At 32.6% G+C, this 15479-nt stretch overlaps 1 protein-coding gene across 5 annotated transcripts in view; it reads left to right on the forward strand.

Annotated features, from left to right (window-relative positions):
• The window catches only part of LOC121118515 (uncharacterized), a 255692-nt gene that overhangs the window by 1798 nt on the left and 238415 nt on the right, over positions 1-15479 (forward strand). For 2 of the 5 annotated variants that reach the window (XM_071888748.1, XM_071888757.1), the window contains exon 1: positions 10443-10544. The exons of the other annotated variants lie outside the window; for them this stretch is intronic. The gene's annotated coding sequence lies outside the window, so the exon portion shown is untranslated. Of the gene's footprint in view, positions 1-10442; positions 10545-15479 lie in introns of those variants that run through there. 5 annotated transcript variants of the gene reach the window in all.

The following is a 15479-nucleotide window of genomic DNA, read 5'->3' on the forward strand; positions in this document are numbered from 1 at the left end:
CGCGGGACACAAGCCCTCTGCTATCTACAAGCTTCTTAACTACCCCAAGACCACGGTGTACCGGGTCTTCAATGCCTGGGAGGTTAAGGGGAAGGTCCGCCACAAGGCTCACAACATGAGAAGTGACCGAATCCGCACTCTCCGCTTCCTTGAAGGCCTCCAGAAGTCCATCAAGGCTTCGCCGGGGACTTCCTTGTCCAGGTTGGCCAAGAACAGCGGAATGAGCAAGCAACTGGTCTCCAAGGCTGTTCATGAATGCCGTGATCCTCACGGCATCCATGAAGGCCACCAGGCTCACCAACAGTAAGCGTCTCCTCAGAAGAGCCATGGAGGAAGAATCATCTTCTCCGACGAGAAGAACTGGACAGTCGACAGAATCTACAACGTCCAGAATGACAGGTGGCTTTCCAAGGAGAGAGAAGAGGTCCCTCCGGTCTTCACCACAAAGTTCCCGGCCTCTGTGATGACCCTGGGTGTCATCTGCAGCACCGGTGAGTTGATGCCTCCTCTCTTCTTCAATCCCAAGGAAAGGGTTAAAGAGATAAGGTCATGAAGGAGTTCGTCATCCCCTGGATGAAGGATACGACCGCTGGGAGGGAGTTCATATTCCAACAAGACTCTGCGCCCGCGCACATCGCCATGAGGACCACTAATCTCTTCAACTCCCACGACATCACTTTCTTGGATCGCAATACCTGGTCCTCCAACTCACCCGACCTCAATCCGTGTGATTATTACTGGTAGGGGAAGTTGGAGAGGGAGGTCTGCAAGGTCAGCCACAAGAACATTGCGGCCCTGAAAGGCTCCATTACGAGGGAGTGGAATGCTGTCGATTCCGCGGAAGTCATCAGATCATGCAAATCCTTTAGGGGCAGGATGGAGAAGATGGTGGCTGCTGAGGGAGGACATGTTGAATAAATTTATTGCTTAATATCATGTCTAACTTTTTCATATTAACAAATACACTCCAAATTCCATTTTTATCAAGCAGGTTGAATCTTAAGATAGTTCCAATTTATTGTGGACACCCTGTATATTGATAGAAGCCAGTAATTGATCATCTGTTGCATTCTTGTCTTCCTCCTTCTTCCAAGTCATATAATGAAGCTGTTTCCTTCTATATTTTACTTCCATATGTTTCAATGACACCCTGTTCAATTGGCTGGACCTAAAATATCGTATTCGATGGATAATTACATATTACAAGACAAGTATTTGATGTATTTTACAGTTGTAAAGGTAACCTAATGTTTCTGTGGATCACGCAAGAAGCATTTCTGAAAATCAACGTTAAAAGCAAGTTCATCTGTAGTAGTTATATAATAGTATGTAGCAACTACTGTCCGAAGATTGAAGGGACACGCTAAATACAGATATTTTATGTAATAAAAATTCATGCGTAGACACTGGACATGGCCGCTTAGCAGTGTGAAACTCATAAATCAGGTTTGACTGTATTTCTTATTTTGGAGAATAATTTGCATGTTGGTGAGAAAAAAATGATAAAGTTTCATGCCAGAATAAATATGAATAATATGTATATTTTTTATAGTTATATATATATATTTTTTTTAAAACTATTCTACATAAGGCCATACAGGGCCTATGTTATAGGAAATCTTATTTTTTTTTTTTTTTGTATGTTTGAGAGCATTTATATTTTCACTGAATATAGATAATTAGTAGAAAGGAGTAAAACCCAAACATTTTTATGCATAAAATAACATTTTGAGAGGTTTATTTGTATTTAAATATGACGTTAGACGTTAGAGAAAAAACAACGATATTATATGTTTCCACTAGTGACGTACCGATACCAAAATGTAAGCCAATTCCGATGCCAATTATTTATTTATTATAAATGAATTAAATTAACAAATAACGAAATGATTTACTTTTTTTATATTGAACTTTCTACTGATGAGGGCTAGGCAAGGAAATAAATTAAGATATCAAACATAATTATTAGTTTAGAAAAAATTAACTTGAAATTTTAAAAAGTAAATTTCTCTTCGTGCTCAGGATTACATTTATTCCTTGTTGAAGAGACAATTAATACATATTGTGGTTATTTTCTTTATAATTATGACCCCCTTACAAGTCCTTACAGGGGTCTCAAGTTTTAAGTTTTTCTTTGCATAAAATTTCTGCATTCGAATTTATTTTTCATATAATAATATTGATCAATCTTTATTGACTTAGATTTCTATTTATTTGGTTCTTTAACGGCCAAATATGCACCTGAATCGTGAAAATAATCTAAAAGCCTAATATTTTCAAAAGTTTATAAATGCCAGACGTGAATTTGTTAAAGGTTTTACGGGTATTTTTTGTATTTTACGACATGCAATAACAATAATAAACGTGATTTTAGACCAAGAACATGTCATGGCCTGGATTTGGTTATTAAAAGCTATTATTATTGTACTTCCTATATGTCAGAATAAAAAATTAAGAAAAATTAGTTTTATCCTGGCCCCTAAAAGTAGGAGCTTCAAGAACTAAAACCTAGCTTATTCTATACTATGAGTATCGCCTCCTCTCATTGGTTGAACATTTGAAATAATAAAATTAGAAAACTGTCTTTATTTTTGTTTAATGCTGTATACAAATAAGCATGTACACTGCACAGGTATCGGTTGAATTGCCAGTATTAAGGCAATTCTGATATCTGATTTTGATACTTCAAGAAAGGCTTATTCTTGTAGTTTTTGATTCCAATGCATCGGTACATTCCCAATTTCTAATCTAATATCTGTATTCGAAAATAATTATGTATGTCATAAATATGCCGATATTAGTGCATATAAATATGGTTAACTTTGTCACGCGATTATTTGTATTGTAATAATCGAAAATACTGAAAAGTAGAGCACTTATAATTTAAATTTGCAATTGTTCAACAAACACAGATGTAACTATGTAATCATTCTTACTAAACCATTAATTTTGACAACTCCCTTGCAATATTTTTATTGTAGTTATCCCTATATACCAAATACACATTTGCATAATATAATTAAGCTTCTGGTAGTAAAATTCTTTTTATATTGTGAGTGGGTAAAAAATAAACTCCAAAAAGAAGATGTATTTCGATACATGGACAATTAAACTAGTAAAGTAATTTAAATTATGTATCATTTCTTAACTATTCCATCCATTTTTCACTCATTAATATCAATTAAAATGCTACAAATACTTATGTAAATATTAGAAATCAAGAAAAAAAAATTTTTTTTTATAAAATGATGTTAACAACATGAGTTTTGTGTTTCAACAAGTTATAATTTGTTATTCTTATAGGTGGTAAAGACATTCAAATTTTAATGTTGATAAACATTTCTATGAATTATTGATTACTTCATGTTACTTTTGGGAATCAAATTAGAAACCATCAGTTTATGATGAGGTTGCGTGCATTATATATGAAAATAGCTAGAATCTACTATAAAAGTCCAACATACCTACTGTCATTATATCGTAAGTACTCCGAGACTATCGTTTTCATATTATTATTCTACAATTTTTAAATTAATTAGATATATATAGGTTTTTCATTATATTAAAATCCAACATAGAAATGGTCAATATATTAGGTCAAATAAAAAATTCAGAGTTTTTTTGGCTAGATATCTTTAGTAAGCTATATTTTATGATTAATAAATTACCTTAGAAAAAGCTAAAAGTTTCAGAGTACACTGAAAAAAAAGTTCAATTACTGTTTTTGGTGAAGTCAGTTGTGTGTTACAGCGTTCCATATTGGAACTAAAAAAAAGAAAATTCGATACATTCTACAGTTTCACTACAACCAAGGTGAAACTGCAGAGCAAGCAGGCAAAAAAAAAAAAAAAAAAAAATGTTGCTGTTTATGGACCAAAACAGCGTCTAATGCAACAGCAAAGTAGAGGTTCCAAAAATTCCGTTTGGCAATATGGAGGTCGAGGGTGAGGCACGTTCTGGTAGGACAATCATCGAAAATGTTGATAATATAATGAAAATTGTCAATTTGAAGCGGCATATTAATTTTATTTCTTTATTTCTCTTTTTTCAAATTTAAATTTTATCGTGAAGATAAAGCCAAATGACGCTCAGAACATTTTACTTCAGCTAATATATATATAAAGAGTTTTTCAACAGGGACGCTTACATTTTACGTTGATAGGTTTCGAAAACGACGTCATATTTGTTATTGTTTCTTTGACGGCTCTGCTCAGAAATAATTGTAGTTTTATCATGAAGCAGTACACACTCGAGCAACGCTTGCAAATGATTAAAATTTATTACAAAAGTGGTGAGTCTTTGATCCACACTTTAAGAGCGTTAACTCCAATTTATGGTCAACGTAATCGACCTGCAAAATCAACAATTCAACATTTGGTGAAAAAAACTGAGTCCACATACACGCTACATAATGTTCCTGTGCCAGTGAGACAAAGAAATGCACGAAGTGTAAAAAATATTGCTGCCGCAAGCGCATCAATTCAATATGACCCAAATTTGTCTCTTACGCGCCGTTTTCAATCGTTGGGCATCTCTGTGACATCGTTGTGGTGATTTTTGCGAAAAGATCTTGCCCTACACCCGTATAAGATCAAGTTAACACAAGAACTGAAGCCGCTTGACCACTTCAAACGTCGGGAATTCGTAAAATGAGCTGAAGGAAAATTCGAAAATGATCCTGATTTTCAACGTAAATTCATTTTTAGCGATGATGCATATTTTTTGCTCAATGGATTTGTTAACAAGCAAAATATGCGCTATTGGGAAGGGAAAAAACCCATACGTGATTCATGAGGCGCCATTACATCCCCAAAAAATTTCTGTTTAGTGTGGATTGCATGCTGGCGGTGTCATTGGGCCGTACTTTTTCGTCGTCGATGACAATCGCCACGTTATTGTGAATGGAAATCGTTACCGCGCCATGATAACTGATTTTTTTTGGCCTGAATTGGAAGATATGGACTTGGACGATATGTGGTTTTCACTTCACACACAGCAAATGTTACAATCGACTTATTGAAGAGTAAGTTTGGTGAGCGTCTTATCTCCAGAAATGGACTAGTCAATTGGCCGCCTCGCTCGTGGCAATTTATACGGAAAAGTATTCGAAAATTGGGTTCAACGGTTGGACTTCGTAAAACGTGCACGTAGTGGTCATTCAAAGGACATCGACTTTCATTCATAAATTAACTTGAATGTATTTTAACGGCAAATAAAGAAATCGTCAATATCTCCAACCATTTTTGTTTTATTAAAAAAAAAAGTGTGAGCGCTGTTAATGAAAAACCCTTTATAAACAAAGACTCCGAGGGATCAACATGGAATTGTATTCCTGTCCTTTTGGAAACTTACCATAAATATAGTATATCTTACTACGATGTTTATTTATGAAAAGTAATTAATTATCAAAAAGCTATGACGAATCAAGTGAGACGAGTAAATCATCAGCTGACAGCAAAATACATAATATATTTTTGTAAGCTTAGTTCTCATATTAAAAAATAGTTTTTGTTGTCCTCTTCTGGGATTTTTAATTAATGTAATTCTAGATTGAAAATAATAAAATGTGTACAACTAGATAAGACCAACCTTGTAGATGAATTTCAAGACAAAACAATTAGGATCTGGTCATTAGGGCATCAAAAGTAACATAAGTTAGACGAATTAATAAAAATTTAAAAAAAAATCAACAAAGTAGAAAAATTAATGTTTCTAATAAATTTAGTATAAATGAATAAATTTAGAAAAGAATATATGTAATTATAAAAAAACAATAACATTTAACAAGTGTTTAAAGCCAGTAAATACCTTGGAAATTTGTGATCTGAACCAATTATTAATATATAAAGATAAATATGAAAAAAATGGGTTTTATGTACTCTGAAAACGCACATCTCTAATTTCAAACGTTAAAAAACTTATTTTATTATACATTAATAATGCGTTTAATACTAGAAAATTTGCTTAGATTTGCACTAAAAAACATTAATATACAAAGTTTATTGTGTGGTATTGTGTATTAAAGTGGTATTGACTGCCCCTTCAACTGATATAACTATACTTAAAACCATTTTATTTAAAATGTTCAATATTATTTTTGTCTGTCAACTCGTCATGTCATTTAAAAAAATATTTATATTTTCATTCAATTGGCCTAATAGATATTCTTCTAAAATGATTTAGAAATAAATGTAAATTCAGAACTATCAAAAAACCCTATATATATTTGACAAGATATTTTATCTCTTATAAGAAATAGTTTTTAACATGTATCCACTTTAAAATTGTATGTTATCATTTTAAACTGTTTTTATAACTATTGTTTAACCAAAAACAGTAGTTTACAAATTTCCTATTTTAGAATTTGAAAGGGTTTTTTTGTGATTATTTACACATAAACAAAAACAAAAGTAACCTTTATTGCCCAAATATCTGGTTTTTTATATACAAAGAGCAACTTTTTTATACTATCTATCAGCAAAGATAGCTGAATAAATAAACTAATCTATTTTTTCCAGAAATATATCTTAAATCTTCACATTACGACAAACTGTAAGTTTTGTTCTTGTGATCAATAAAGAGAGGGTAGTTTTTGGTCATTATTGTTTTGTTTGAAAGGGATTTTATCCATTTATCCATAAATTGATTGATTGACTGATTATACAAAAATGTCAATAATTTTATTTTTTGAAAATAATTTTTTTTACAAAACTTTGAGACCTGACCTTTGTTAACATTTTCACTCAAAATGGTCACCCTCAGCAGCAATCACAAGGCGGTGGAAAGCCTTGCAAGAGTTGATGATTAACTTCTCGGACAAGTTGTTCCACTCCTTCACAATGGCGGCCTTCAGTGAGTTCACGTTCGGGTGAAATGTCCGGTTAGTCTCCTTCTCCAAAGTACCCCTGACGACAAATTCCAACGGGTTCAAATCCGGTGAAGATGATGGGTGCCAAAAATCAGTAGTGGTGTCGGCACAGAACTTCTGGGCCGATGTATGTGAGGGTGCACCAACTTGGGTCCACATATTGTTGTCCTCTGGGTAGGTAGCCTGTATCCACGGTAGTAGTGTGCACCTCAGCACCTTGTAGTAGGCCTCCTGGCCGATTTTCTCCTCAGCCTTAAAAAAGAAGTGAGGTTTCTTCTTGCTGTCCGACTCCACAACCCCCAGGGCCATTGTTTGGACCGAATGTTTTGTATAGAAAACCCCCTTGACCTCCTCTGGTGATCCTCCATGCCAACAGTCCTTCCGACGGTTGTAGACCTGGTCCACGGTGAAAATCTTCTCGTCAGAGAAATTTTTTAATGTAGATCTATTTGCCTTGATCTACGCACGAACTTTCTTCACCTCTGCAGTCTCTTTTCGTCAACAGGTGGCGTGAGGTCTTTATGTAAGAGGACAACCCCGAGTCCTCCTTCACAGCTCTCCTGATTGGCCCTTTGTCCACGTCAAACTAGTTAGAGAGACGATTCATGGATTTTGTGGGGTACTCCTTAATCTTCTTCTTCAGGTCCTCCAAAAACTAATAATCCCTTTTCAAGTTGTGTCCCCACTTCTTTCTTTACTTGAGAGGTATTTTCCATCTTTTTTCATCTTGGCCACCGTGAAAATGAGGCTCCTAGAGCACTTCACTATGTCCATAATCTCTGCCACCTCAATTTTGGAATCAAGAAGGTATGATATCCTGTGCCTTTTTGCTTCTTGCTCACTCATGATGAAAAATTTGAGAAACGCTTATTATTGTAATCTTATGCAGAGAGAACATGAAATTCGGAATATGCAGGAAAAAATCGCAAAAACTCTTATTTTAATTACATAATTAGCATTTATTAACTGTCCACGTTTTGCTTCCGAACCGTGTATAGTACATTATAAAGTGTTTTTTAGCTTAGGATTAATATTTTGTGCGGAGCTTTGTAGAGAAACATCTTATACTCAAAATATAGTGCTGTAGTACGGCATGCTAAAATATATATTTTTTTATCAACTAAGAAATGACATATTTATTTAATGGAAGTCCAACAAATTGACCTTATAATATATTACAATACATAATTATATTCAATGACGTGAAATGAGAAAATATCCTTCGAAGTATGACTTTTTATTCAAATATTATTGTCATCTTTGATAATATTTTAAATATATTTGGAATAAAATAAATGATTGTTCTTTTTTTGCATTATTATCCTTTGCATCCGTTATCAATATTTTAAATTAACTGGATAAGTATCTAATATATGGGTCAATTAACGATAATTTTTAATAAAGAAACTGATTCCTGGGTTAGATGGAGTAATTGTAATACTATAGTATTTACTTATACTTAATCAGTGCAACTCCATCTAATCAATTAAAAGAACATTAAAAAAAAAGTACCAAAGTACCCTGTGTTGCTCGAATTTATTAGGTGTCGGCAAACAGACAAACGTTCAACTATAAAGCAGATGTATATTTTCTTTTGGAACATGAGCCCTGCACACAATCGTTGATATATATTTATTTCATAGATTTAGTAGTCACGTAGATCTAAGGTTATTAGCATGTACTCAAAATAAAATTTGGACAAACAAAGAAACATAAAGACAAACTTTGCTATATTTATATAGAAACGTAAAAAGGAAAAAGTGCACTCGTCCAAATTAAGTCATAATTTGGTGAAGAAATTGGATATAAGTAGTATTTTTATTCGGTCGAGTCCATTCTTAGGACAGGTCCTATTGTTCCTCCGGACGAGTTTCTTAAAACTGCCTGTATTTGTATTATCAGTACTAGCATTGATTAAAAAAGAAGAAATAAAGTTGAGTGAAGTCATCAAACACCGAACTTTATAAGTTACAGGACTGATATACAGCACTGAACTAGACATTACTGACACTGAACTGGCTGAACTATAGTCTTCTGTCCTAAATAAGGACTGACACACCCCCAGTTATGAGCTTTGTTTACTTATTAGTAATTTGTTTGAATAACCGTGGACAGTGGCGCCATCTTGCGTTTATTAGTAGTTTGTATACTTATTTGTTATTTACGACAACTTACTACACCGGCACCTTCTTGTGTATAATGATGTATGTACAGTTGAAACTTTTAAACCAATCAGAGAGGAGAAAAAAAAGATCACTTCTTGTATGATATTAATGTCCAATCGAAAGAGTACTAGACTCCCTAGGATTTGAGATCTGAAATCCAAATTAAGTATCCCCCTCAAAAAGACCAGTAATAGATTTTTCTATACAAATATTCTAGAACCTATCAAAGAGTACATATTTTGCCACCTTGTATTTGACCGAAGGTTTTTTTTTTAAATTTTTTTTTTGAACTATTTAATAACGATTTAATCCCTGTTATTTTGAGTTACAAGGTTCCTTTACCCAATCAAACAACAGCTGAGAAAATATATTTTTTTTGTTGGTATCCCATATCTCTAAGTGTAAAATTGACGTTGGAACAACCAAAAGGCATTTTGTGCGTAATCTATTCCACGTCGGGGTCCCGAGAAGGCAGAAAATACTATTGAAATCTCAATCTGGACTGCCTTCAACATCAAGAAGTACTTTACAGCCCCATGCAAACAAAAACTATTAAGCAACAATATGTACTAGCAAACAAAACTCGTTTTTTTTATTTTTGTTTTTTTCAGCTCAGAACGAATTCAAACTTGGATAAGAGTTAGGCATTCTTTAATTCCTCCAGCCCTGACTTCAACCTATTGGATATTGTAGGTTTGGACGTATTAAAGAATGCCTAACTCTTATCCAAGTTTGAATTCGTTCTGAGCTGAAAAAAACAAAAAAAAAAAAAACGAGTTTTGTTTTTATCCCTTATCTCTAAGTGTCTAAGTCTAGATGCCGTACATCACATCTCAATTCTGAGCTGTAATAGGATTGTACATCCTGGATACGGCCTTCATCATAAAGAGCCGTCAATCTATTCACCGGCGTGTCGAGACTGTTATTGCTTGTGGAGCACGACATATGAAATTTAAATAAAATTGCTCAATAAAATATTTAAACATAGTACTGAGACGGGATATTTCGTACTGTATGTGTGGCAAAATACATTAGGGCTGCCCTTGAGCCAATTATTATGTCTTCCTAGCTGAATAAATATTATCATTACTTATATGATACTGAGCAAATTGGAGCTGTTTTTTTCTTGATTCCATAAACACTACGTTTTTTGTAATTTCTTCAGGCTACCTATTGTTTTGGGTCCCACTCTGTACCTAATACAAGGGCTAATTACATAAGCAAAGATACAAAAATCAATGTTTTTTTAAATATCGTATTGTATTCAAATATATACAGATAGTACATTATTAATTATATAATAATCAAGATATTAAAAAGAAGCCCTATAATTTGATAGGAAAACTATATCTTGTCCTTCTATCTATTAAACACAATAATATTTTATATAAGAAAAAAGAAATAATATCAGTATTGCATTGTTTCTTAATGTAAAGAGTTATAAAACTATGTGAGTTGAAGTTGAAACAGTAAAATATTTGTCTATACATTGTTTTGAACAAGCTAAATGGGTAAGAATATTTGTTACAATTACTTATTATATTTGTCATTTGACACTAATTTGTACAAATAAGATTTTCTGATCACTAGGGAACGTTATCAAAAAGTTAATAAAAGACATGAAAGTACAAAGTATCACTTAGTTTGATTAGATTTACATCAGTGTTTCTCAAACTCTTTATATTGCATACCAACTAAATAAATATCAGAATATCCAAATACTACTGATATTTCAAACTTTTATTATGTAAAATACATATATTTGGGGTAAACAAATGTTTATAATATAGATTTTTCTTAAAAATTTCCTATTTACTCAAGCCTCCGAGTATTACTAAAGGGTAGTTCGCGTACCGCTGGTTTCAATTATTTTGTAGACAAAATATTTGTACACATTTTTGGGCAGAAACATTTGTTTCAGCAAGTAATGTTAGGAGTTGTTGCAGGAGTGTTGAATTCTCTTTAAGCCGATTTTTGTAGCTGTAGTAACTAACACAAGAGAAAAGAAAAGATTTCTATTTAATAATTACATTTAACATACATTTTATGTCATAAGTATTTAAGTTATGAGACAACATAAACAAGATTTTTTGTATTAAGGTCCATATTTTTTTTTATCAACCTAGGAGTGAAAACAGATAGTAAAAATAACTTTGATTATACGAAACACAAATATTAAACATAAAATGATCATCATAGTGTAATAAATATGAGTAGAACGTTCTGTAAAAACAGATTAGGTTTACATATAAATCACAGTTTTTCATCTTTCACGTCTAGTTTTCTCCCATGAGCCTTGTTTTCCATAAGAAAAACTTTCTTTTTTATTGTGTTTGAATGAGACAAATAAATAGACATTCTTTTGACAGAGATAATATTCATTAACCCTCCATTAGTAAACTTGAATAATATATCAAAATGATTCTAAGGCTACAAAAAAAGTCCTAGAAATGTTCATGGTCCAACTTGCACAAAAAAAGTATGTGTACATTTCGAACGTGATCAGTACCTTCAGAATTCTATTTAGCATCATGGAATGAAATATAAATTGAAACAGACCACCGACCTCAACCCAAAAGTCTAAATGGTGGTAAATATATTCCAGAGCCTGTCTAATACACCATTGTAATATTGAGAAGCTAAAATCATCTGTATCATAGACTTTATTTATAAAGATTCTTGGACAATTTGCCAAAACATTATTAATAAAGGACATTTCCCGAATGTCAATTTGCAGAACGCACATTTCGCTGAAGGACAATCAGCTAAATGTACATTTTGCTCTGTATAATATAAGTAATGATCATATTCATTCAGATAGGAAGACATAATAATTGGGTCAAGGGCAGCCCTAGTGTATTTTGCCACGCATACAGTACGAAATATCACGTATAAGTAATTATGCTTTGTGTTGTAGCACCAAATGATACCAAGCTTGGTTTATAAAGGATGCTATTGAACAGCAGCCGACTACTTGTTGATTTTAGAAATAATTGTTCTCGCATAGATTAAGAAAATCATCGAGCACATTCTCAAGTCTCAAGTCATTGTCATATTGTTCATACTGTAAATAGTGTATCATTTTGAAATAACACTAATTAATTTATCTGTATGACATTATTAGCATATAAAAAATACCTATTTATTATTCTATATTTTTAAATCGAATTAAAATATACAACCAATATATTCAATATCATTTTTCGGCTATATGTCTCAAAATAGTACTTTGGCGAAATGTCCGTTCGGCAAATTTTCCTTTGTCAAAATGTCTGTTTGGAAAAACCGTCTTTGACAAATAAGTTTTTAAGTGAATTGTCTGCACACGATTTATAAAGTTTGTAAATTATTCCGTAACTCGTCTAGAGGTCATTATTCAGGCCAATGGGGATCATATTAATGATTAAGGATACTGCATATATCGAATAAGTTTCTATAAAAACGAAACTGTCTTTAACTTCATGTAAGCTGAACTAGGGTTAAAAATTAATCTGACAATGAAATTTAAAAATACTTTTGAAACAACTACTATTATTATGAAGTAAGTGTTGGAGTGGTCCGGATTTGAGGTTTCTGACTCTTAAATAATTAATCAATAAATATCTTCTGTGTTGAGTTTCAAGAACAAAATATATTATTTGATTCATTATTTATTAGAAAATCAAGAATAAAACCTACTTCCTTCGATTCAATTACCTTAATACGAATAAATAATTCAGAAAATTGTATAAATATATAGATCATATAACATTTCGTTTTATGTGAAGCCAATATGTGTATTGTAAGTGTAAATTGTAATTACATGATATAAAAGTCCAATTGAAACCAAAGTACAACCAAAATACCCAAAACGATATTAACTCGTATTAAATTTTTGCTTTTGCTTCTTGGTAATTTCTTAATTACTCTTATTATTTCTGTATCACTTTTTTTTGTGATGTTACTTCATTTTGTTTCGGAGTTATTCTTAAATAAACTTCACTGTTCAGCAGCAGAAATATCACTGGAATAACATATGCTTGACCTAGTAGTATTTGATTCCGGATTTCAAACATTTCCGTTATTCTTTATTACCCTCATGGCTCTCAGAAGAAAGCCATATATTTTTTTGATATTTTCAGTAATTTTTAAGATTCTAATTTTTTTTAAACGCTTGAAGTTAAAGATACGGATTTGAATATATTAAAAAAACTAATGTTGAAATATTCCAAAACCTTTTTTCAATTTTTAATTTTGAAATCTTTATTCTATGATTGCTTAAAAGGCTTTGATTATCTTGATGCACCACCAGAGTTTGATGAATTGATGAATCTAGGATTATATGTTTCACCCATGACAAATGCGGTAATTACCTCTGCAACGAAGTTGAGCAGAGGATATGTTTTTTTTTTTTTTTTTTGCTTTTTTGTTAGTGACCAGGATTATGGAAAAAGTTACGGATCGATTTTCATCAAACTTGGTAACAAAAGATTATATATGTTCAGATTAAAAGATCATATTAAATTTTGAGAGGTCGAGGTCATTGTAACAGAAACGTAAAAATGTATAATCCACCATGCCTTTGGAACAAATTGAGATACAGACATAACTCAATTTAATATGAGGGTTTTGTTCTCTACCGAGTGCCCATTCTAATTTATGAATGGCTCGAGCCATTGATTAAGAAATGTCTTTTCTATATGCTGTAGATTTTTTACAATGTAATCTGCTTTACTAATATAGATTTTTACCAACAAAGTTAAACATCACTTAGGTTATGTCTTCATCTCGGTTTGTCTCATTGTAAGCATGATTTCGGAAAAGTTACATCATATATTGGTAAAACTTTGTAGGAAGATTATATTTATGTTCAGAATTAGAATAAATTAAATTTGTATAATAATATTTACTATAACAATGTACAGAACAATTAACGAGAAGTTCATGTTGCTACCCATCCATTCCAGTACACTATTTGCAGTATGGGCCGGATCCCCCTCCTGCTAAAATACGGCTTTGATAGACTTCTTCATGTTCTTGGTAATCTATGGGACTACATTTTCCTTCAACACCATCAAGTAGATGGCCGCGTGTAAATAGTATCCAACAGGAAACCAAATTGGAGGCATTTTTTCTCCTGTTGATCCCACAACCCCCACCATCATCACAGAGGCTGGATGTTTGGGTTGGTGACTTTCTTGATGCTGTTGTCAGCCTTGCCAAAGTATACAAACGGATCATTTTGCTTGACGCTGACGGGGTCAACGGTAAAGGTCTTTTCATCAGAGAAAAAATTACCCGGTTGTTGTTGTGCTTCAGATCATTCAAGAGTTGTTTACATCGCGGAGTTCTTTTTGACGTCGGGAAAGGAGTGCCTCTAACCTCTTCTACGCAACCTTCTTCCAATGTTTCGGATGGCCTTGCCCACAGTAGACCGATGCACCTTCTTCTTCTAAGCGTACTCTGACATCTTCATCGTTGGGTTGACCTTAAAGGCTTCCATGATGTCTTCAGGCTTCCACTCTTTGGTTTGTCCTTGAAGTTGTCACCATCAGCCAAACGATTTGTGACCCGACAGATTGTGGCCTTACTGATGTTTAATCCCTTCATGATGTCCGAGGTGGTCCTCCCGGCGAAGATCAAAATACATATGATGGGTCTTCTTGCCTTATCGTGACATATACAGAAGTTTTGTTTACAACATGTACATCAATCAAAGGCTTAGAATCTAAACTATTCAAAAATAATCATAAATTTAAGATTTTATCAACAACACCTATTCAAAGCTTTATTTTTAGAAGGTCTCATTACTTTTTCTACACCTGGTATGTATTCCTTCTACAACACAAATATATAATATTGTTTGATAGTGTTATCGAGGCTTTAAATTGTTTTTATTGTAGGTCACTATATAATAATTAGAATAAAGAAGTTAACTACATGAGTTCACGTCTTTAAGTAGTTCAAAAATACTCTTAGATGAAAATGATGCAATTGTCTGTCATGCTGGAGATGAATATTAATATTTTTTTTTGATCTCAAATGCAGAAGTTATTCATAGATTGCATTTACAAAATGTTTGATGCAATCTTTATTTTTATAACTTTAAGGTTATTCACATGAGCGAATAATGCGTTTGTTCATACTTAAAAATAAATCTTCAATTTTGGTTATACAGTCAAAAAAAAAAAAAAAATAAAAAAAATAGTCAGTGAAGAACGAGTTAATTTTTGGTGGAGCTAGTGGTTGTCCACGGGTTGAAAGTCTAATCATAGATCACTAGAATCCATGAACTCTTTTTATGAAGATACTAGCAAATGATTATTCGGCGTTTCTGAAGCGATGAAGGAGTGGGAAATCACATTGACAATGGTCAATATTATCATTTATGCTTTCTAAATGCTTAGACCCAAAAGAGCGGGCGAGCATTAATATATATATGTGTTATTATGAATTAAAAATAAAAT

Source organism: Lepeophtheirus salmonis, chromosome 5 (assembly GCF_016086655.4).
Source record: "Lepeophtheirus salmonis chromosome 5, UVic_Lsal_1.4, whole genome shotgun sequence".
Lineage (NCBI taxonomy): Eukaryota > Metazoa > Arthropoda > Copepoda > Siphonostomatoida > Caligidae > Lepeophtheirus > Lepeophtheirus salmonis.